The sequence below is a fragment of the Aethalodelphis obliquidens genome, unplaced genomic scaffold (assembly GCF_003676395.1).
Source record: "Aethalodelphis obliquidens isolate GAN/ISIS:26980383/991018 unplaced genomic scaffold, ASM367639v1 scaffold26, whole genome shotgun sequence".
Lineage (NCBI taxonomy): Eukaryota > Metazoa > Chordata > Mammalia > Artiodactyla > Delphinidae > Aethalodelphis > Aethalodelphis obliquidens.
This window is the reverse complement of record NW_020837970.1, coordinates 7,480,212-7,504,697: the sequence shown is the minus strand read 5'-3', so window position 1 is coordinate 7,504,697 and position 24,486 is coordinate 7,480,212. Positions and strand designations below refer to the sequence as shown.

At 43.5% G+C, this 24,486-nt stretch overlaps 1 long non-coding RNA gene across 1 annotated transcript in view; it reads left to right on the top strand.

Annotated features, from left to right (window-relative positions):
• The first annotated feature begins 5,891 nt into the window (after window positions 1-5,891).
• Window positions 5,892-24,486, top strand: part of LOC113629076 (uncharacterized) — a 177,639-nt gene continuing 159,044 nt past the window's right edge. Inside the window, exons 1-2 of the long non-coding RNA XR_003436373.1 lie at window positions 5,892-6,003; window positions 12,423-12,630. This is a non-coding gene — a long non-coding RNA (uncharacterized LOC113629076). The remainder of the gene's footprint in view (window positions 6,004-12,422; window positions 12,631-24,486) is intronic.

Genomic DNA, 24,486 nt, shown 5'->3' with positions numbered 1-24,486 from the left:
TCTTTTGGTCTATTATTTTATGCTACTAGTACTTTCCTTGTCATCAGAAATATGTTGGGAGACTTCCCTGGTGGTGCAGTGGTTAAGGATTCGCCTCCCAGTGCAGGGACATGGGTTCGATCCCTGGTCTGGGAAGATCCTGCATGCCGCAGAGCAACTAAGCCTGTGCACCACAGCTACTGAGCCTGCACTCTAGAGCCCACAAGCCACAACAACTGAAGCCTGTGTGCCCTAGAGCCCGTGTGCCACAAGTACTGAGCCCACGTGCCGCAAGTACTGAGCCCATGTGCCACAACTTCCAAAGCCCGGGCGCCTAGAGCCTATGCTCCGCAACAAGAGAAGCCACCGCAGTGAGAAGCCCGTGCACCACAATGAAGAGTAGCCCCCGCTCACTGCAACTAGAGAAAGCTCGCGCGCAGCAATGAAGACCCAACGTAGCCAAAAAAAAAAAAAAAAATTAAATTAAAAAAAAAAAAAGAAAGAAATATGTTGGAAGCTGATGTGATGGATTCTACTCTCTCCATCACGTGTCTCCGTGTTGGTGCGAGGGAGCCTGGCCGGTCACTGCCCAAGGTGGCACTTAAGCCAAGCTCTTCAACATTCCCATGGACGGCTGGGCCACCAGTAGCCACAAGGGTCTGCAGCCCTATCCACCCGACCACTGGCAGGTGGCAGTTCAACCTTTTCTACTTTGCAAAGATATGGTCAGCACAGGAGGAGCATGCCTGAAGGAAAGGGGTCAACTCTTCAGCAAACCCCTTTTAAAAGGTTGCTGACCTCTAATCTAATCCAATGGTTTATTTACTGCTCCTGTCACCTTTCTAAAGTGCTGTGAACTCAAAGGTTTTTGTGCGCATCTCAGGGGGCTGGCCTTCATCTTGGAGCTGGTCTCTTATTTCTGCTTGCATTTCTGCTCAACTTGTGATCTTTGAGAAAAAAGTCTAATGTGCTGCTTTCAGTATGCAGATATCAGTATGCAGAAATGTTGTGGAAAAAATTGTTAAAGATATGAAGCTCCTCCCATTCTTTGAACACAAAAATCATTGACTAGTAAGAGCATCACATTCTTATTTATGGGTCTGTTTTCAGTTTCCTGGTCCAATTACAGTATCAAAAGTAAAAGTTCCATTTTCTCCCACAGTAGAACCAGTTATTAGAACTTCGTATCTTAAACTATGGAAGCACTAAGTTGGGTGGTATCTACCTTAGAGGCAGTTCTGGCATGCAAAACTGAGACCCAAACAGAAAATGGGAGATTCTCAGCTAATTCCTCAGAGTAAGTTAAAAGATACATCTGTATTTAGAACGGTAAAATCAATAGAACAAAAAGACATCGAAAGGTCATGTAAAGCAATGGTGAGTTTTAAAAAAGCTATTAAAAAGTACTTAGTCGTGTCTTTTTAGGTTTATCTATATTTATAAAGAGCGATTTTTCAATTAACATACATTGGTGTAATTCATTGAACCTGTCGGTAGAGGTTAGGGATGATTTATCCTCTTCCTTTCTTTCAATGCATATCTTTGCACATGCAAGCATTAGTGTAAGAAGTTTATGATTTGGAGAAGATAGATAAGTCCGCCTGGGCCGAGTGCCAAGCACGGGCTACATGGAATGTGCGGGGAGCCAGAGCCTGGATAAGGGATGGCAGCAGAGCAGGGGTGACCCGAACTCCTGGACAGCAGTTAAGAGATGTGGGTAGACAGCTGGGGGTTTTAGAGCAGGTCATGACCATGAGGGATCTAAAAACCCGGAGCCGGTTCTGACTTCGTCACTGACAAACTGTGGGATCTTCAGCTTAGATACGAGCTTCTCCAGGCTTAAGTTTTTCACTTACACCATGAGAGTAACAAAGTCTGTCCTGTGGTGATTGTGAAAAGGCATTGAGACCCAGTAATAGAATTCCTGTTGGAATGCACAGTGCCTCTTGATCAGGCAGTGCACCATATTGACTTGGACTTCTTGGCAAACCAGCTTCCCTAGTTATTTTTTAGATGTTGAAATGTGAAATAACAAACTAAGACTCTGGGTAACACTATGTTATACTAATATTCAAATTTAAGTCTCATAATGATAAGGGTAAATAACATGGCGAGAGCACAGATTGGGTTCGTTGGGGTCTCAGGGATAAAAATTCATTGTCGAATATCTACCTGTCATGGAAGCAAAACAAGCTGACAGATTTCCCCAAACTTTTCTTTTCACTGCTTGCCAATTTTCTCTATTTTCCTCACTGTCAAAAAACAGAGTCATGAAAATCAACAGTGCCCGCTAACTCCAGGTCAAGTTTATATTTGTTCAAATACCATAGGTTGCACCTTGAGTTTTAAACTATTTACCAGAGAATAGAAGAGTTTTGCGAAGTGCATTGAGGTGGAAAGAAAATTGCATTGTACCTTCCATTTTTGTGGTTGCCAAGTCCTCACTGGTGCCACTAGAGGCTTTTGAGACCTTCATGGTTCCTTTCCCTGGCAACCATTTTTATCTTCCTTCCTTTGGTCTAATTCCATGGAAAATCTAGCAAACGTTCCAAATAAATACTTCACTGGGAGTAGAAGCACTTGATGCGGCTGTATTAAAGTGACCGTTTCAAGTTGGCTAGCACAAGCACTGAATAAACACATATTGATATTATAGAACAAAATAATATATTAGCACATTGCTCATTTGTGCTCCAGTGGTCACCCTGATACTATCCGTCATGTGGGGAGTGACAAACACAATTACACCCGAGTGCTAATAGAGTGGAAGGGCAAAACTGCCTGACCTCGGCATCCCGGGTCGATTTAAATGTTTGATGTCTCATTGAATTAGTATCACAGTGTGAAAGACAAAGCTCAAACTAATGGAAATGAGCCTGGACATGCAATACTGCTGATTGGGCTGACATAATTAGAATAATATTCTGCGCAGAGCTAATAACAAGCCGAAGAAATAAATAACCGAGAGATAACCTAATTGCTGCAGGCTAAAACGTTCTTTTGAATATGCTAAGGTTAGCATTTTCTATTTACTTATAAAGCGCACGGATGGGCTTAAAAGGAAAACGTAGTGAGTGTGGCAGTGAGCCGGCCACCAACACACACTGCCCTCTGCAGGGCCCAACCCCTCCATTGCTCCTGGTGCCTGTTCACCAATAAATATTTTTGTGGGCCTACTCTGTGTCAAGGCGAGTGTCTGGGAGAGGGAGATTGTGAACCAGACAGGCGTGTTGCCTTCCAGGAGCTTCCTGCCTCATGGGAGCGATACAGCAGAGCAGGGGAGAAGACAGCATGAGGAGACAGATTCGGAACAGTGTTAAGGAAATTCTGCTGAGGGAGGCTTCACTCTGAACAGATTTGCAAATCTGTGCCCTGGAGATTTGAATAGAAAGTTCGAATGATAATTTACTTGGTTTGTTATCCAGCTACCTGAGGAAGATTCCAATTTATTGTAGATTCCAGCATCCCAAGGAAGGAGAGACAATATTGGGATTGGTTTGCCAGATCTTTGCTTAAGCTTGAGGAGTACTAATAAAATCCCTTATATTTGTGTTGAATTTTACAGTTTTCACAGTACAGTTGACCCTTGAACGAGGTGGGGGTTAGGGGTACTGATCCTCTGGGTAGTCAAAAATCCATATGTAAGTTACAGTCCGTGCTCTGGTCCTCCATATACGAGGTTCCTCCGTACCTGCCCATTCAGCACCCATGGAGTCAACCCACCATGGATCGTGTAGTGCTGTAGTATTCACTATTGAAAAACGTCCACATATAAGTGGACCCACACAGTTCAAACTCACGTTCAAGGCTCAATTGTAGTTTCATCAAGTTTTAAGGCAAAGAGGCACACTCTATTGACCTGAAAAGTAAAGGTCCTTATTATAGCATCCAAATGGGAGTGTTGAGGAGGTGCAGGAAAACTCTCCAAAGTGGAATGCTGAAGCCTTGTGGAAATGAAAACTCATTTATTTTGGTTCACTGCTGTATCCCCAGTGCCGGGAATGCCTCCTGGCACGGGCGCTGGATAAATACTTGCTGAGTGAATGCTTATGTGCTTTACCTCGATTATCTCGTTTCAACTTGGCAGTAATCTGGAGATGGGAACTATTAATACCTCCATTTTACACTGAAGGAAAACAAGGCATGGAGAGGTTAAGTGACTTGTCCCAGGTCACACAGCTAAGAATTGGCGGGGCCGCTTATGACCCAGAGCATGTGGTGGCTGTGAGTGTAGATTCTTTCAAGGAATTTTGTTATGAAAGGAAAGAGGGAAAAGCCGGCTGTAAGTTGAGGTAGAGACAGGACTTGGAGACACGGAGGCACAGATTTCTGAGCGGAGGGGAAGCAACTGTGGAGGTGGAAGGGTCCAGCCTCGTGGACAGTGAAAAGCGGGGCTGGCGAATTTACTGCCATGAACAAACAGGAGAGTTGAGATTCAAAAAAAAATTAAGTGGCCACCCAGCTAAGCAGCAAACTAGGACTAAACGTTAGGATTTCTGAGGCTTCTTTACCATCATTTGAACATCTTTGGCTTGTATACCATCACGTTTCTAGTTATCTTCTCTTAATATTTTCACACAAAATGAGCAGGCAGCATGGAATCGTGAAAAGAATACAGGTCTAGGAATTAAGAATGAGTCTGCTACTGATCGGCTGCGTGACCTTAGGTAAACCCCTTCACCTTTCTGGGCCGGTGTCTTCCAGCTCTAAAATCCCAGTGATCTATGGAATATTTCTGAGCTACGTACTATTTCAAGTGACCCCCCAGTCTTGCTCTTTGTTGTTACGAAGCTGATCAGGAATCATTGCTGTGAAGTCTCTTAAGTCCCTTAGCAGTGATTCTCAAACTCTTTTGGTCAGTGGATCACCGTTTACAGAGTCCCTTAAACCACTGCTTCTACAGTAAGGCATCCGATGAGAGACCTTTCCAAAGGAAAGAGGTGAAATGGCATAGACTTTTGTGAGAACGTGATGGGATAATATGTAGATTTGTGAAATATTAAATGAAAATTGTTGACGCCCAGTGATAGGTTTCACTCATTGACTTCATTATTTTCTTTCAATAAGCCTTTTGAGCATCTAGTGGGAGCCAGGTGTGGTGTCACTTATCTGCACAGATGTGGTAAGAAGTCAGCCAGCCTGTGGCTTCCTGGTAGTTATGGACATTATTTTAAGAGCCATGGCTCAAAGTGAGACATGATATAGAGAGATATAGGGGATGTACTTTAAATTTCTATGGTACAAGTTGCTTCATGTAAAAGAGGATGATTAGACAGACATGAGCTCTTATATTTTGATTAATTGAATAATATTAATAATTTTATTAATTAAATATTAATATTTAATTAATATTTTGATGAATTAAATCTTTGTTATGCAATGACGATAGCTAAGCCATTGAGTCCTAGTATAATAAAACATGAAATGGTGAGCTTATTTTGATTTCATGATATGATGCTACACCTGTGAGTTCCATGGAGGAAGAGCTGGCTACAGTCGAGTCCTCTAAAGGACAAGAATTTCGGGGATCCCACGTCTGTACAGGTTTTTTGTTTTTTTGGTTGCGCTGGGTCTTAGTTGCAGCTCACGGGGCACTTCTTAGTTGCAGCAGTCGGGCTCCTTAGTTGTGGCATGCGAACTCTCAGTTGTGGCATGAGTGTGGGATCTGGTTCCCTGACCAGGGGTCAAACCTGGGCCCCCTGCATTGGGAGTGTGGAGTCTTAGCCACTGCACCACCAGGGAAGTTCCGTCTATACAGGTATTTTTGATTAAAGCAATATCAAAATGTTCAAGACTGAGAATTTTCTTATGTTTATAATAATTGACATGGTATTAATTCAGACTCTTATCATTTCTTACCTGAATTGTGCTCACAGCTTCTTAACTAGTTTCCCTTTCTTGTCTAGTGTGATTGCCACAGGGCTACCAAGGGATTGTTCTGAAAAGGAAATCCATGTGTGGTAGCCCCTCAGCTTCACATCCTTTGGAGCGTGCTGTTGTTCTCAGGGTACAGTCTAACTTTAGGTGAGCCATCAGGGCCTGCGTTCAGTGCTCTTTACTTTTATCTCGTCATCCTTCCCCTCTTCATCCTTTGCTCTAACTTGACAGAAACTGCCTGGAGCCCCCTGAGGAAGCCTTCCCCCCAGGTCTGTGTGTGCACCATTCCACCCGTCAGGAACACTTTGCCTTTTCTTTTCTCCCTGACTTATCCTCCTAGTCCTTCAAGACTCAACCGTATAGTCACCTTCTCCCAGACGGTGGACCGGGTCTCAGAAACCCCTTCTGAGTCCCTCTCTAAAGGAACCTGGAAATACGATTGCTTGTTCTAGGTCTGCCTCTCCCCTGGGATCAGAGGGCACACGTAGGCAGCAGGCTCGAGAGCCAGGCAGCCTGTGTTTGAAGTTCAGCCCTTCCACTTACTAGCGTGTTAACCACTCTGTGCCGTTTCCTCACCTAGGAAGCCGGGATGATAAGGGTACCTATCTCCTAGGGGTGTTGTGAGGATTGCATGTGTGGAATTCATGAAATGGTGCCTGACAATATGTGCTGTACAAGTATTAGCGATTACTCTTAGTGGTAGTGATGACAGTAACAGATGTAAAGTAATCTAGAAAAGAGCCTGGCACATAGTAACTCTTAATATAATTGCTAGTGATGATGATGATGATGATGATGATGATGATGGGGGTGGGGGAGAGGAGGAGCTCCGCAGGGCAAGGTGGGCTCAGGAGACTTGCAGTGAACTCAGAATACACAGGTGTGAGGTGTCATTGAGACATGGCACTAGGAGGTTCAGTGGTGACGCCTCAAGTGACGTAAGGCAGTGATTCCTTGTAATTCTGGCTTGGATACCTAGAATCTCAGCTCAGGATCGTTAGTGCCACTTTGCTTTTGCCATAGAGATGCTGCTTGGCAGGCAGCAGAGTTCGAGATCTGTTTCCGATGTGGCAGCAACAAATGGGGTTCACAGCTGACTGGTTGGCCTTGGCAGTGACTGAGAGAGTCAATATTTAAAAAGCAATTTTTTTCCCCTCTGGCAAGAAGTGCTGTCAGCGTTGGAAGGCGGAAGGCCCCATAGGCCAGGTGAAACCTTCTCTTTGTGATATGGAAGATGTCCTCGATGTACAGTCACTAAAAGAATTAAACCCCAGGACTCTGCCATTTCCCATTTTGCTCTGGAGCTCACCAAGCTGTTCTGGAACTTGGGATGTCTGAGTACATGATCTTCAAAAGGGGAAGACCCAGCCTTGCCAGGGGTTATTTACAGAACTCTTTACAGGTGAAGTTGTTTTTTGTTTTCTTGTCATAGCTTCCATTATCTCTTTAAAAGGATGATGATAAATGTTACTTCTACGTGTGAGGCTCTTTGCACCTTCCTTAGAAGGGCATATACTGGAGAGCTCGTGGCTTCATTTCATTAAGGTTGAAGGCTTGGGAACTCCCTGGTGGTCCAGTGGTTAGGACTTGGCGCTTTCACTGCCGGGACCCAGGTTCAACCCAGGTTTAATCTCCGGTTGGGGAGCTAAGATCTGTTTGTTACTAGTTAATCCCGAGAGAGCAATGCTGGGCCCTCAGTGTCCACTTGTGTTTTAAAGAAGAGTATTTTTTTTTGCATTTGGTGTGCTGATGAGTTGGTGAGTTACTTAAAGAGATGTATTCAAAAGAGGGAGCAGAAAGCCAAGGGTGGGGAGTGCAAAAGCCAGTTGCCACTTAGGGTAGATTCTAACCAGCGATGGAGAAAAGAGCAGCAGTACTATTACCCATACTTAGTCCTTCCACAGACTGGCCATGCGTGTGAAATGCTTGTCAGTAGGCATTGCTCTGGTAACCTGGGTACAGGAGCACACCCCAAAGGGGCCCCAAGGATTCTTCTCAAGAGTTGCCACAAACGGATTTTCAAAACTCAAAGCATGCCCACACATTTTGAAATAAACCAAATACTAATACAGCTCCCTAACTGCTTCTGGCTAAGATCATCAGACTACACAAAACAAGGAATTTATTAGACGCCTTGTACAACATGTGTGTTTAAAAACTTGATGGGGGGACTTCCCTGGCGGTCCAGTGGTGAAGACTCTGTGCTTCCAATGCAGTGGGTGTGGGTTCGATCCCTGGTCGGGGAACTAAGGTCCCACATGCCACATGGTGAGACCAAAAAACAAAACAAAACAAAAAACTTGAGGGTGGAGGCTGGAAATATATCCAGGAAGGAATCATTTGACCTTTGAGTCCCTGAGGTGTTGAAAAGATGCTGAACGAACAGCAGGGAGTTCAAAAAAAAGATGGTAAGAAACATTTCATGGTAATATTCTGACCTGGCGTTCATCCATACAGGACTTCCAGCAGCCACAAAGGAGGCTCAGCCTCTGTTTTACTCAATATGGAATTATAATTTTAGTTGGCTGCTTTTGCCATAGAGTCCACAATTTTCATCATTTGACCGCTTCTCTGGAGAGCTTCTTGTGTGCAGAACACTAGCTACTGTGAATGTGAGAGAAGAGTGTGTGCACGGCATGTGTGCAGCGTGTAATGTGACCCCTTTATTGTCTGGCCCAGTGTTTCTCTTTTTTTCATATTGTTTCACAATTGGGGCAGACTTGGGAGGGGCAATAGAACCCTTGTTACATTTTAATCCAGTTGTGAAATGTTAGAAAAATACATCAAAAGGTTTATGTGGAAGCATGAAACCTGTGAAATCTTTTGGTAAAACCCACCTCTGTGGACTGCTCTTAAGATGGAGTGGATAGGCTGACAACTTCGAATCTAGGGTCGGGGATGTATTTTGGGAATGGACCACCCAAAATAGCATCCTCACCCCAAACTAAACAAAACTAATATATTCTGTGTGTCTGAGTTTGGTTTCCCATCTTCCTCAAAGGTTTCTAGCTGACCAAAATCAGAGCTGATGAACAACTGAGTCACGTTCAAATAGTCGTCAACTGACGCTGAAAATCTGAACTGTGATCGTGTCTTCTCAGATGATGGTGAACTCAGTTATATCGAATGATCAGGGAATGAGGTGCTTCTTCTTTTGACACCAAAATGTGTTGCCAACTAGCAAACAATGAAATTGCAACAAGAGACACTAGCAAGTTCTGTTCATGATCAGGTACATTAGCATTTTCTAGGTCATAAGGCTATGATTGTGGACTTTGATTCTAGTAAATCTGGAAATGGTGTCGGCTAGAGATTCCTACTGTTAGAATATGAGATAAAGTAGCTTTTACTGTTATGAATGAAAATTCTCCTATTGACCATGTGCATAGATGGCATGAAAAAAACACTAAGAGGGACAACCCCAGGAATTCCCTGGCGGTCCAGTGGTTTGGACTCTGCGCTTTCACTGCTGAGGGCCCGGCTTCGATCCCTGGTTGGGGAACTAAGATCCCACAAGCCGTGCACTGCAGCAAAATAAATAAATAAGACAGCCGCAGCATTGTTGCCATTTGTGTTTTACATGAAGCCAAAGCACACATCATTGTGTGCTGGCCCCTCTGCCTTGAATTATCACTCAGGCTCTTAATAACAGTGCTTTACATGGTTGGACACTTCCTGTGTGTCAGGCACTATATTAGGAATTTTACATACATTATCTCACTGAATCTTCTTAATAGCCTTAAGAGGCAGATACCATTATCATCTCCATGTTACTGAGGAGAACCTTGACACAAGGTCAAGTCAGACAGCTGATTTTAAACCCAGGTCCATCTGAGTCCAAAGTGACCGTTTTTGGTTTGAACACAGAACGCATATGCCAGGAGCCCTAATGCAAGTCCCTAGATGTACTAATATTCCCACGGAATTTCATGGTCAGTCTGAGTATACGCATTATGGACCAATGGCTCTTCTCTCAGATTAGATATTTACCCTCAAAGCCTGGGAAGAGTCAGGATCTGCTTGGTGCCCTGACACCATATCTCTTCTCTCCCCGTGTGTGGGTGGAGTCCTTTGTCTTCTCCGGCTCCAGCCTCAGAGAGGAGGTGAGCGTGGACTTGCATCAGCTGGCACTGGGTTAGTCTGTCCCGACCTGGTGCCTGGACCAATCTCACTGTCAGGCCTCACCTTGTCCAGTGGTTTGGTAAATGGGTACCTGCTCTATGATGGGGCCCTGGTACCTGCTCAGGGACTTTTCGTAAGTGTCACTGGCACACATTGTTGTGCTCTGCCTGCCCGTCTGGGCACCCTCTTTTTCTCCTTCCTGTTGCTAATGCTTACCTGGACTCCCCTCCATTTCCTATGACTATCCTTCCCTTCTAGTTTCTGCCTTTTTGATGGCATCCATTCCCATGGCATGTTTTGTACTCCCTAGTACCTGCCTGGCTTGGGCATAGCCAGCTTCCGGCCTCAGCTCTTTGAATGTCCACTTTCTGTCGTGTACCCTCTGTACCCAGCCATGCCGTTACACAAGAAGAGGTACGGGTACCACGTAAATGGTAATAATGATTTACCACCATGTTATTTCCATTACCAGGCACAGCGTCCGGCATTTAGTAGGCGCTTATTAAATAGTTACTGAATGTCTAAGACACGGCATCCATTGTTTGCTTGGCACTCGCTAGTTTTATATATATGTGTGTCTCATTTTATCTCTTTCTTAGTTGAAGTGTCATTTATGTACATTAAAATGCACACATCTTAAGTGCACAAATGGATGAATTTTGACACCTGTGTAACCAATACTCTAATTAAGATATAGAAAAACTTCTGTCACCCCCCAAAAGTTCTCTTATGTACTTCCCAGTTAATGCCTGAATTCAGCCCAGAAGCAGCCACAGTTCTGATTCCTTGAGGTATGGTCTGGTTTTACCTATTATTGAACTACGTGTGGTGGAACCATAGAGAATACTTACTCTCTTTTGTGGCCGGCTTCTCTCATTAAACAAAATGTTTTAAAAATCTTCCCTTTAATGTCCATTCTTAAAACGGTCTTTGTGAGGTATATATGGTAGTGCCCATTTTACGGATGAGAAACTGTCTCAGGATATTGAGGAACCTGCCCAAGGCTGCAACCAGTAGGTACCCCAACCAAGATTTGAATCCATCTGTCTCTGACTCCAAAGCTGAGGCGCTGCCACTTGAAACATACAGAGCACAACTGCACACAGTTCTGAGGAAGCCCTTGCATAGGCCCCAGATTCAGCATACAACCAAAATCCTGTGTTCAAAAGGATCTGAAAGCTTTTTTCTCCCTTTTTATGCAAGCACGCCAAAACCAACAGAGTTTTCCTGATGGTTGTTTTTCCTGTAAGGTTGTACTTCCCAGTAAGGGCCGTTGTCAGCCACATGAAGATGATCTGGAGTTCATGTGGAAATGATGGGACGTAGCAGCCGGGTGTTCTGTCTTTAAAATGAGGAAGAGCCCTTGGCATACAGAAATCGTCCCTCTTGGCACTAATCCTGTGCCCGCATTTGCTCCATTGACAGCCTTTACTAAATGCTTTCTGATTGGATTTGAGCTCCAGAGAGAGGGAAGGGAAATAAAAGACACGATCATGGTCCTTGAGGAAATATGGGGAGGGTGGATGACAAAAGAGAGGGATGTACAGAAATGCAAGTAACAGAAACATGGGCACATGTATACATGCCAATAGTAGGTATGTACTTGAAGGGATTCCTGATGTGACTGAGTTGAGCAGTTTGTGCGTGTGTGTGTGTGTGTGTGTCCTGAGTCTGTGGGGCAGGGGAGTGGGGTGGGAGTGAGGCTGCTAGTCAATGACATTTTCATAGAGGGAGGAAAAGGGTTCTATAATCATTCAAGACCACTTGGAGTGCTGTTTCCACAGTGAGGCTGCTTAGGTTAAAATCCCAGCCTGGCTACTATCTGGCTGTGTAATTTGGGGAAGTTACAGGATCTCCCTAAGCCTCAATTTTCTCATCTAAAAAAACAGAGATTCTGGGAGTGACCTCATAGTACTAGGAACTCTTTGTTATCACATTTAGAACTTTTGCCAACTCTTGCATGCTCAATCAGTGTTATCATACCCATTTTTCACTGTTTTTTTTTTTAAATTTATTTTTGGCTGCATTAGGTCTTCGTTGCTGCGCGGGGTTTCTCTAGTTGCGGTGAGCATGGGCTACTCTTTGTTGTGGTGTGTGGGCTTCTCATTGCAGTGACTTCTCTTGTTGTGGAGCATGGGCTCTAGGCATGCAGGCTTCAGTAGTTGTGGCTCACGGGCTCAGTAGTTGTGGCTCACAGGCTTAGTTGCTCCGCGGCATGTGGGATCTTCCCGGACCAGGGTTCGAACCTGTGTCCCCTGCACTGGCAGGCAGATTCTTAACCACTGTGCCACCAGGGAAGTCCCCCCATTTTTCACTATTGTTAAAGCTGAGGGTTAGAGAGGTAAGTGATTTGTCCAACATCACAAGGTAACAAATGGCATACTCAGCAATCCAGTTAGGTCTGTGAAATTCTAAGCGCAATCTTATCCTCCTTTATCTCCTAGAAAGCCTCGTAAGCTGTGCATCACATCTTGTAAGGAGTTGTGAGGCATGAATGACAGAAAGGAATGACAGTAACAATAGCAATTGCTCTCAATTGAGCTTGCTGGATGATGACAGCTGTGCCAGGCCCTTCCCACGCAGCCTCTCTGATCCTACAAGGCGGACGTCATACATCCCCTTTTTGCAGAACAGGAAACGGACTCAGGGAAGGTAAGTAAGTCTCCTAGCATTACCCAGATGATAGGGGGCAGAGCCAGGAATTTTGTGTGTGAAGAAATGGGGATTGCTCTTAGGACATATCTGGATGGACACGAGAGGTAAGAAACTCAGCTAAAGACCCATCCCACGGTTCAGGAGATGTGATTGGGGTGCATAATTGTGAGGATGCACACGATGAAATGAGACAACTTGGCCACTAATTCCAATGCCGCTCTGCTCCCTCCCATTTTAACTGATCTGTCATAATAGTCAGCAGGCACCAATTCCAGTTCTGAAACGTATTGGCTGCGCAGCCTTGCACAAATTACGTTACTTCTGAGAGTTCCCTTACTGGTTAGGACATGTGGACAAAATATGCCTATCCCACAGAATTGTCAGGGAAATTAATTACCATATGTAACATATGTCATCGTGCATAACACCTGACAGACCCTCCATAGATGATGGCCATGACTATCACACACAACATCCTCACTTCACGAGCACAGCAGAGAAAAGAGTTGGGATGGATCACAGCTTATCAGCAGGGGAGCTGTAACTACCATTGGTGTCAGGGGAGCGTTGGAGAGGAGGAATGTTTGAAGAGGGTTCACATTGGGCAGGGATGGGAAGATCATGGGTGTCATTCTGGATACAGAAGAAGAAGGTTAGAACTGACAATTGGCAGTAGAGATTGGGGGAATTTATTTGCATACGTGTAGCAATCAAAACCGTGGATGGGTTATTTGCAGGAATAAGTTAAAGTAAGATAGGATGCTCAGGGCAAGTAGCATCTGGCCAGTAGTAAGTAGTGGAGAATGTGTATTTGTGTGTAGGCGTGTGCGCATGCGTGTGCATATGCACACACGTGCCTGCTTGCTTATGTGGGTAAGAGGGGTTATGTTTCTTATAATAAATGCTGTAGAACAAGCACTGGCACTTCAGATCAAGGACATTTTCCTCTTTCTAATAGCTCTAAATAATTGCGACAGAACAGGCGAATAAAGTAAGATAAATTTTGCATTTAGCATATGTGGAAATATTATGAATAGTTGCAGACTCAATTCGCTTTGATGCCCTTTGACGATCTGATAATTTTTGCAAAGATGTACTTAAAATGCTGTTTCATGCAAAGTTCAGATTTTTTCCCCTTGTTTAAAAAAATACACGACATCATTAATTTGCAGGCCTGTATATTAATTTTGCTGAGAGCACCGTTTATTTCTCCTTCCTTCCACTTTGTTTAAAGTCAGTTGTTGACAACTCTCCTGTGTGTCAGACTCTCACCGCCAATAATTGCTTAAGGACTCCTAACTTCTACAAATGTTGGTTCCAGCTCCAAACCCCATGCTAGCCCTAGAAGAAAAGAAAAGAGAGAAAGGGGAAGAAAGAACTTCTTCTGATGAATTTTTGATTTTCCTTCTTAACAAAGAAATGTCTGAGATTCAAAGCAATAGCTTAAAGTGATATTATAAAATAGAATATGGAGTGCACTGTTCTGAATGACTCTTTGCTTTTAATGTGGGGCTGAAAAATTGTCAGCGCCTTTTTTGATTAGATGGGGTTCTTTTTTTTTGTTCTTGATCTAAGAATCGAGGAGAAAAACATGCTACTTGCATTTGAATATGGCATGAGCCGAGCTGTAATGTATTGGAGATAAAGTAATAGCAGCAGCGCCTTAAGGCAGCACCTGTATCTCCGGGTCAGTGCCATATCTCTTCAGATCGCAACGGCGCCACTCTTTCTGCGGCTGCTTTATTAGGCCTAATTAGGCGGGCTGTCACTTTTATTGGTGATGGGAAAGGAAGATAAGTAGATCACTTGTGTCATCTATCTCTATCCGGACGTGTCTAAAAAGTCTAAAGTGATTGCTGTAGGCCACAAATAGATACCACAGAGGGAGAGGGAATGGGAACAAAAAAAAATAATAATAACAGCCAGAACGGTAATAAAAAAAGAAAAGGAAAAAAACCTCTAGAAATGCCTTACCTTTGGCACTGCTGTGTATAATTTCAAACCCACAGAGAAGAGTCCGTGAAACATCCTGGAAGCCCTTTTGTTCTGAGGGAGAAGGTTATCTCATGGATTTTCCGATAGCTGGATGGAGGGGGTAGGGGGAAATGCTTCCAGCTTAGGAGTGTAGGAGCAGGTTCTCCAGAAGTTGGTCCAAGTTGTAACAAGAGCCTCAGGTAGTGTGCAGGAGAGCAGTAAAGGGTCCCATTAATGTAGGAGAATCCCACAGCTGCGTGTGTGCGTGTGTCTAGTGATTGTGATAGTGGCAGGGAGGGGATTTCTGAAAGTTTTAATAGTGGGATTCTATATGGGAATAAATATTTCCTTTCATTTGCCTGTCAGAATGGTGCCAATAAAGATAAGTAGCCCGGAGGACGTGGGTAATGTTCTCTTCAGCCATGGTCACCTGCCCGCGGGTGTCAGAAAATGGATTCTTCTCTTCTCAGAAGGATTCCCTCCCCAAGTGGGTATTTCTGATAATGACTGGCAAATCCAGTTCTTTCCAAATATTAGCTCCATGCCGACTCACCACTCTGGTTGTGGGGTGAACCCTCGCTGCTGGCCCTTGATTATACCCTGTTGATTATGGCTCTCGAGTGGAATCCCTTTGCCTAGTCACATCTCCAATGTGAGATCATAAATTATACATTGGAGCCCTATTTTGTACTTTTCGTCTATCCATGTCATGTCTAGAACCAGGCTAAGTATGTATTACGGGCTTGAAAAATAGTGATTTCATTAGTGTCTTAACTCCTGTGACTGAGTGCATTTTCCAGTGTGAAATGAGAACTTTAATTTGCTGTGTTATACAGAAAACGATGAGTCCCGCATAAAATGATTTAAAAATATTTAGTGGTGTTTACACAACACCAGGATGTTTGAACCAGCTCAGTCTGAATTTCTGCTCCTCACTTGGACGTTTATTATATATATTATCAAATATATGGATAGACCAGATGGAATTTAATTCTAGAAGTCTTTAGTTTATTCTATTCTGGGGAGACAGAAAATATCATAATCAGGAAGCTGCATTGGGGAGGCAAGTTCATGTCAGTTGATGCTAGTCAATGTGTTGGTAAACTTCATCATGTTTTCATGTTGCTTTAAATCGTCCACATAGTAACTCCAGTTCATAGCACTCACTGTGTGCCAGGAACTTTGCTAAGTGCTTTACATACATATGTTCATTTTAGATTGATCAAACCCTCTGGAGTAAATAGTAGCCATTTTGCAGGTGAGTAAACTGAGGCTGTGAGCCATGAAAAACTTTCCCAAGTCCACATGGTGTGTAAACGAAAGAGCTGGAATTTTGTTTGATTTTAAAGCCTGCACTCTTTACCGCTGTTAGCCTCAGTTTCCTACTTCTGTATATTGCTTAAGAGAATGTTTTGCTTCTTTGAGAAAAAAAATTGTCAACTCATAGCCTCAAAATTTTTGGAACAACTTTTACCACTGATTTTTGCTGAGTTGATTGAAATACCTTTATACCCTCTGCATAACGAAGTCTAAACTCCCTAGCCTGGCACGTGTGGCTTTCACTTTCCACCCCTCCATCTGCTCTGTACTCCCTTGCTCTGCTCATCACTCTCTTAGTCCCCAGGCTCTTTTGTGATACTGAGTCTTTCCCCAGGCTTTGTGCGCTTAGCAACCTCAGAGTCCCCCTCTTGGGACCCAAATCAATCTTGCTTGGTGGGGCCTCCAGAAGGGTATGGTAAACAGAAACATTTCTGCAGATGCCTTGGGATGGGCTGCCCACCCATGTCCCTGTGTCTGGTAGTGGCATTCTCTGCAACTAGGGAGTGAGCTTCAGGGGACAAAAAGCCTCCAGGATGGAGGCAGGTGGTGGCCTTCAGTTGCAGACACTCACAGGCGGGCAGTGTGATTTCCCCAAGTAAAGATGCCCGAATCTCAGAAGAGTCCATAGGGCCTGAGAATAAGAAGAAAGCTGACTCCATGGGAGGGAGCTAGTTGTGTATATTTAAAATTTGGGGTAAATCCCTGTCTGGCCTTTTCAATGAGAAGCATCATCCTTGTGCACGCCTGACACATGCACAGGATCCTGCTCGTTGTGGCTGCCCAGGTACCTCAGCAAACGCTCGAGTGTTTCTCCCTCTCCTTCTCTCCTCCTTTCCCCCTACTTCTTTATCCTCCCATTTCCCCTGTAATTAGTAATAATTATAATGACATTTGAAAATTTACAAAGCACTTTCACGTACATCGTTCCATCTGCCTAACAAGCATGTGAGGTGTATCAGTATTTTATCTCAGTTTTAGAGGTGAGTAAATTGTGGTCCAGAGAAGTTTCCAATCACAAGGTTGGTAGGTTATGGAGTTGGGATTTGAACTAAGAGTCTTCACCTCTAAATCCTAGGAGCTTATTGTTTGTTTTTATAAAATATTGTGATGTCGGTGTTTAATTTGAGGCTGTGTTTCAGTTTGTAGCATCGTTCTGGGAAGTTAAAGATTTTGCTTCACAAACTCTCTTAGAGCATCTTGGTTGGCTGCTGTTGATAAAATGCCATGTCATATGCCTATATGATATCATAACTTGCCGGTATCATTTTACTCCCCTCTTGCGTTATAATCCTCTCCTTGTGTTGGTCTCCCAAGGCCTGTGAGTAACCTTCGGGCAGAGTTTATCACACATCACGCCTGGTTTGTTACGTATCGTCAGGCCCAAGCACACAGGCCTGGAGCAGAATAACTGTCTGATCAAAGTTTGTTAAATGAGTGAATAATTAATAATGAAAACTAACATTTGATGAATGCTTACTATTACTAGCCATTTTGCTTGACTCTGGATACACAGTTACTCATTCATTTCAGTTAATGACCACAAAAACCCTATGAGGCTTGCACTCTTATGATTCCCATTTTACAGCTGAGAAAACAGGCTTGGAGAGGTCGAGTAACTTGCCAAGGGTTATGTAGCAACCAGGAAATGGTGGAGCTAGGGTGTGAGGCCAGGTCAGAGGCTGCCCACCTACACCGAGATTCTGCTGCCCGTCTAGTGAATGAGTAACACCTCCACCAAGGGATGTGCTACGAGGGAGGCATCAGAAGATGTGAGTCTCGCCTCTGCAAGGCTCGAGTGCAGCACTTAGCTTCTCAGTTTCTTCATCTGTAAACCAGGTGATAATCTGTATTCACAGGTTGGTTGTGAGGCTCCAGCTCTGTGATGGCTGGGAGGCTTTGTAATTCTAGTGAATTCTCTAGATATTTGTCAGCTGTGTTACTGCTGTGGTTGTCACGAGGCTGACAGCAGTCCCTGCGGTGAGCCACAGGTCTCCTGTGTCCTGCTCAGGGTTGGCCCTCCAAGAGGCTCCCCAGGCCTGGACTGAGTCCAGCAGGGAGCCAGTGCCCCCTGGGTTCCTCAGGTAGCTGACAAGGGCTGTTTCTAATTGTCCTTTAGCCTCCGGGCGAGTCAGCGCATTTCATCTTTATCGTTTCACAAGGAAAAAAAAAACCCTCTGTTGAACTTTGGGTGAGTTAGTCTGAATTCTTGGCATTTTTTGCCTTTTGCAGGAAAAGTAGCTTAGTCACACCCTTCTCCAGTTCCTCACCTCCGTTCTTTATTTCTTTTTCTTTTTTGCTGCTCATGGACAGAGATGAGAAGCTCATGTAACAATTTGAGAATTAGGTCTTTGGTGCATGAACTACTGCTTCAGTCTCCTTGTGGACAGAAGGATTTTTCAGGCTTCTTGTACAATATAGTGTGAAGGTTAAGCTTGTGAGCTCTGGGGTCAGATTTGCTTGGGTTCAAATCCCAGCTCTGCAACTTAACTATTGTGTAGGGCTCACTAAGCTACTTTAGCTCCTTCCTCTGAGCCTCAGTTTCCCCATCTATAAAAAGGGGGTAATAGGGCTTCCCTGGTGGCGCAGTGGTTGAGAGTCCGCCTGCCGATGCGGGGGACACGGGTTCGTGCCCTGGTCTGGGAAGATCCCACATGCCGCAGAGCGGCTGGGCCCGTGAGCCATGGACGCTGAACCTGCACGTCCAGAGCCTGTGCTCCGCAACGGGAGAGGCCACAACAGTGAGAGGCCCGCGTACTGCAAAAAAAATAAAAATAAAAAAATTTAAAAAGGGGGTAATAACACTAGTTATCTCGTGGGGTTCTTGTGAAACCTACATGAATTAATGCATGTGGAAAACTCAGAACTGTGCCTGGTACCTCATGAATACTCAAAAAAGTTCTTCATTTAAAAAATACACCATTGTTTTATTATACCGCATAGATAGATCTAAGCTTTGAGTACTTTGCAAAAATTTTGAAGGAGCAGTAAAATTTCATCAAGCTGATTTTTATATGATGCCCAAACCTCTGGCTGAATAGAGAGAAATTGACCACTGTTTGCTTTTATATGTAAAATCCTGAGCATTTGGAGACTTCAGAATGGTCACATCATTTCATAAAAGTGTTCACCTTTTTTCAGTGTTAGCCAACATGTAGAATCAGCTCTGGGTCTTTGGTCTGGCTGTGGGTGTCTCTTCAGCCCAGGGTCACCACACCTGGATGTGTTGTGGTCGTTGGTGAGGTGTGACCCAAAGAATTGATCATTATTGATAAGGTACTCAAAGTTGTGAATGTTTTTTAAATGTATTATTTCGACAACTTAGAGTAGATTCAGTAATATTTCTAACACTCCTCTGTGAGGTTTCTTGAGTGGGTGAGGTGGGCCAAGTTAACATTAGCTCCCTGAGACCTGCTTAAACGCTTCAACACTTGCCTGGGAATTTTGTGGTGCTTTACTTGCCAACAGCATTATGGGGGGAATATTTGAATCTGGGTATGCACACGAGTTCAAGTTTTATATGTTAATTATCATTCCCCAGTATTTCCCAGTATAGGACATTTGAAAACTACTGGCTCAGTATGATCTCCCACGTAATTTAGGAATTTTTTTTACAGCAGTGGTTTTAAACTGTGATCCTTGGAGCACTGTGGGGCTGCCTGAAGACCCTTGAGGGTTAAAACTGAATGGAGTTCTACGTCCTCTGCTTCAACCACAGCAGTGCTATTTCACTTGTATTATATTTTGAGATTTTGAAAAAAATACACTAATGTTTTTCTGAAAACACTGTTAGTAGCCTCCACGGTAGACCGTCATTCAGCCTCTCTTTGAGGGTCCCTACCTTGTAAGCTACCCTATTCATTGCATGCCTGCACAGTTCTGCTCGGAAGTTCTCATGAGGGCCCTGAACCTGCTTCGTTATATTTTTACCCCCTTGTCCTTGGTTTGTCTCCTGACATAACACAGAGCAGGTTGGCAGCACATGACCCTAAATAGTTTCAGAATTCATACAACTGGAAAGTGGCCCGCAGGGTCATAGAGTTGTCATTTTAGAGACACGAGATGGGGTCTCACACTATTGGAGAATGGTGATGAGAGCCGATCTCTGCTGGGAAGTCAGCCACCCATCATCAACATCTTCATCATTTCCCCTCTTCGTTATATGTGCACCAATTCTCCTGAAATGATTAAGAAAAAAATTACCTTGTTTCCTCATAAAGAGTGGTCCTGAAAAACACAATAATTCCTACTTCTGTTGATGAAAGAGAAGAAGAGACAATCACGTCATGCGAAGTGACGGTCACAAGAGTTTTTGTGGTAGGACCACTCCAGAGTTTCCAGACTGTATGCTTTGTGTGATCCCGGGAATATTTGTGTTTACGTGGAATTACAGTTACAGCCCAACAACTTCTGCTAATGCTCAGTAAGAGCAAGGAGAACTCGTTATGTTAGCTTTTCCATTATTCAGAAAATGATCTAATTGTATTAATGATTTTTTTGAATTTCCATATAATCATATTCACATTAGTTTTTACTTCTTGGATTAAAGGGGGAAAAAGCCACTGCTAAAATGCTCAAATATTGTTCTGAATTAACGGCTCCTCCGTCCAATTAGTGAGCATTATTGTTGCGATACATTCATACTCACACAGCACACCAGAGACGGCATGAAAACACTCCCGTGGACAAGCAAACACGAAAAAAATGAAAACAACAGAGTTCCAGAACAGTTTCATTTTTTTTACATTAAAATAAACCCCAAGGCTGATTTCCTAATTTCCACTTGCTCGGTGGTTCTTGATAGTAACAACACTGCAAAGAGAAGGGCTGTTGATGGGCTTCCCCTTCCTTTTAAAAAACTCTGTTGCAAAGCAGGGCTGTGTTGTAGCCGCTGTTTGAGTATCAAGCAGGCTAGCTTTGCTTGCTCCTTGCCAGCGCTCTTCAGGCAAGAGAACAGGCCACCACCTCGCAGAGGACGGTACTCACTGCCCACTGCAGGTGTTGGAACCTATTTGTGAAGCACATTTTAAAGAGAGATTCTGTATTTTAATGGTCAGTTAGTAGCTGGCTACCAACCGTCTGCGCGCTCTGCCTGGGGACAGAAATGCCAGGCTTATTAAATATTCAGAAGTTGTTCATTACTATGGGGATCTGTGACAACAGCCTATCTGCATATTGAGAAAACAGCAAGTTTACATTCTTCAGAATAGCTGTTCCAGTTCTGGGGAGGACTAATGTTTACCTCGCTAAAGATGCATAAAAATGCAAGCTCTGTCTTGGAGATCTGCTTTGTTGCTTTTTTTTTTTTTTTTCTTTGAACATGAAAATTTGAAAAACCAAACTTGCTTATGGAGAGAAAATTCAAAACAAACAGACCTTTTGAAAAAATCCAGTTGTCTCATACTGGCTGTTTTGGAGGAAGTGTCAAATGTTTGAAATACTGACATGTTGGTAGACTATAAGAAAAAGCATTTAATTAAGATACTTCAGATTCCAAGTAACTGAGAAATTTCCTGGGATGTAGCTAAGTTGTAGGGAATAAAGTGATGAGACACTAGCTCTTTCCTTGAAATCATCTTAATAATTGGAACACTGTAATCACCCAGGGCTTAGTCAATGCCAGCTGCAAACTAGGAACCCAGGAACATAGAATCCATTTTACCTTCAAAGAGAGACTTTGTATACATCGATGTAGTTGCTAATTACCAATTAAATACCAAATCTAATGAAGAATATTACATAGGGTTAGACCAGTGGTCCATCCAGCCCCTTATTCAGTTTCTAACCATAATATGAATCATGATTGCCCAATAAGAAGCCCCTGAAAATATCTGGGATGTAACCCAGGTGTGCACAACTTTCCTTCATGATCAAGTATGGCTACATCACGAAAGAGTTTCTGTAAAGACTTGCCGAGTCTGCTTATATTTTAAAAGAGTGATTCAGTATGAGAGAGGATCAGTGCCATGTTTCTCTTGACTGTCATTAGTTTGCATTCTAACCAGACACATCAACTTCACTGTTGAGCCCGGCTTTCCGTGTACATAGGTATGAGGTATGAGGTGTGGTGAGACTGACGATCACAGCGATACTTCTTGGTACATCGTGAACCTTGCTCTTGTGTTCCCTCCTTCCTCCCCACTCCTGAGTCCTCTCTTCCTTTGGCTATTGCATATCTGAGTCTTTCTCTTTTAGATGTGTTAAATCAGATCAGTGGTCCTTCTGAGAGTTCGTTGATGGAAACTTGGACTCTACGACATCATCCTTAGAGATTAGAGATGTCCTCTAAACATCCCTAACCTCTGCTTGTTAGAACAGTCATAGGAAACAAAACTCTTTTTGAATTTGCATCTCCTGTTTCTCAGTGGATATGTGGTATGTTTCACATGCTTTCGCATCTATGACATTGGCCTTATCCTCTAGCTGATAACTCTTTTACCCCATTTTGGCTGCACTTGAAGAACATAGTGAATAAAAGTTTGGACTCTGATGTTTGACCATCGCAATGTACATCTTTTCTCCATAGCTTAGTGGTTCTGGAACCCTGGGCAAGCAAGTCACTTATCTGTGTCTCAGGATTTCAGTTATGCTATGAGGACAATAATAATATTAGTCTTATGGGATTGTGATGTGGAATAAATAAATAAATAACATCAGATACTTGGTGTCAATGCTTAGCTATAGTAAATGTTTAAATATGTTAGCCATGATTACTACCATTAAGGATTCAACAACATCAATGCTAATTGAACACCTTTTCTGGATAGGCACTGAGGATAAAGAGATAGTAAAACACAGACATTATCTTGGAATAAACGCAGTCTAGTGGCGGAAATATGAGAGCAATTGCAATGCAGTGTGATGAAGTACTTTTGTAATGGCATGTTCATTAATTCTTGTTTGGTTCTTAAAACAGTGCTGTGAGATATTAACCCCATTTTCAGATGAGGAATCCGGGGCCCAGGGAAGTGAAATGAAAAGCCTGCAGTCATGGGTTAGAGACACGTCTCTCTTTTAAGCCTCTTGCCTCCGATTTCACCTCTTGCATTTTGCACCAGGCCAACCTGCCTCATGGGCACACATTCCTGTATTGTTGTTGGTAATTTTGCATGAACCCTCTTGCCTCTTTCTGTCTCTCGTGACTTTCCATGCACTGTAGTCTCTGTTGATTCCGTTAGGGACCGTGGTCCTGGAAAAGAGCACTGGCAAGGAGTCAAGGTTACTGTAGGCGTATTCCCGGTCTGTTAGGTTGCATACGTACTTACCTTGTGTCCTCACCTCTCTGGACCCTAGTTCCTCCAGCTGCTTGACAAGGGTTTTGAGGAGCACAGTGGTTGTCAGAAGGCGGGTTCTGGGGTGATGCCTCAGCTGCCATCTTGGGGAGTGAGACTCACCTTCTCTGTTAGAGGGCTCTGCTTTTACTTCTGTCAATATACTGGTGTTTCATGAAAGATTATGTTGGAAGAAAGGATTCTGCTTGCTTTACCGTTTAAAACCCTGTGGACAAAATGACCTCTCAGATCTTAGTCTACAACTCTGTGATTCTAGTTGTTGGAAAAACAATGAGAAATCCTAGAAGGAGGAATGGTGGTGTAATATATACTCACACCCATTCAGTACCTTTGAAGAAGTGCTTGAAAGCAAACTACAAATGATTTTTAATAGCTAAATGGGTGGTTAATTAGGTTTCTTAAGATTATCTCTTATGTAGACAGAAACTTAATAGCTCTGTAAAATCAGTGTGGCCTGTAGTAGGATGATTTTAGAGTTAAAGGACATGGGTTCAAGTTCTGGCTCCAGCATGTGTGGACATGACCTTCCCCAAGTCACTTTACTGCTCTCATCTTTGGTTTCCTTTGCTCAGCCAGCCTCAAGGGACTGTTAAGATGGAGATAACTAGAGTGAAACTGCTTACAGACCATTGCAGCTGTGAAAATGTTAATTTTCCTTTTATAATTGGTTTTAACATCTTGATAAAGTTCCAATTACTATTGGTAAGGTTTTCAAATCCTGAATTTCACAGTTTCAGGCATTTCTCTCCAGCATGCTCCCATGGCAGGGATGTCTCTGGAGTTTGTTCTGACAGGCTGGTCTTTAGTTAACAAAGAGAAGAGGGGCGCGCGCGCACGCGTGTGTGTGTGTGTGTGGGGGGGGGGGTTATTGTCATTGCTGTCCAGGCTGACAAATGGGTTTAGGTCCAGACTTCCCCCTACATTATTAATGAAAAATTTCCTGTCACCTGAGGCTAACCTAGTTCCTTTTACAAGTCTTTGGCGACTGACTATCTTGCTGCCATCGGAAGAGTAGTCTGCCAAGCAGAGAATCTCCTCCCTGCTCTTTCCCTTAAGAAACACTTGAGCATGTTGAGCACATGAGGGCCTCAAATTAGGTTTGAATAAAACACTGTGATAAATAAGTCAGTGTCTCCTCTACGCAGATTGCCACTTGTTTAGGGATTAAAGTATCGATTTTTGAATGTTGCTGAGATTCAGACATGGGTTAATTAAACATTTACATATATGTGCTGAACAGTATATTGCATGGTACCATAATGTGCTCTTT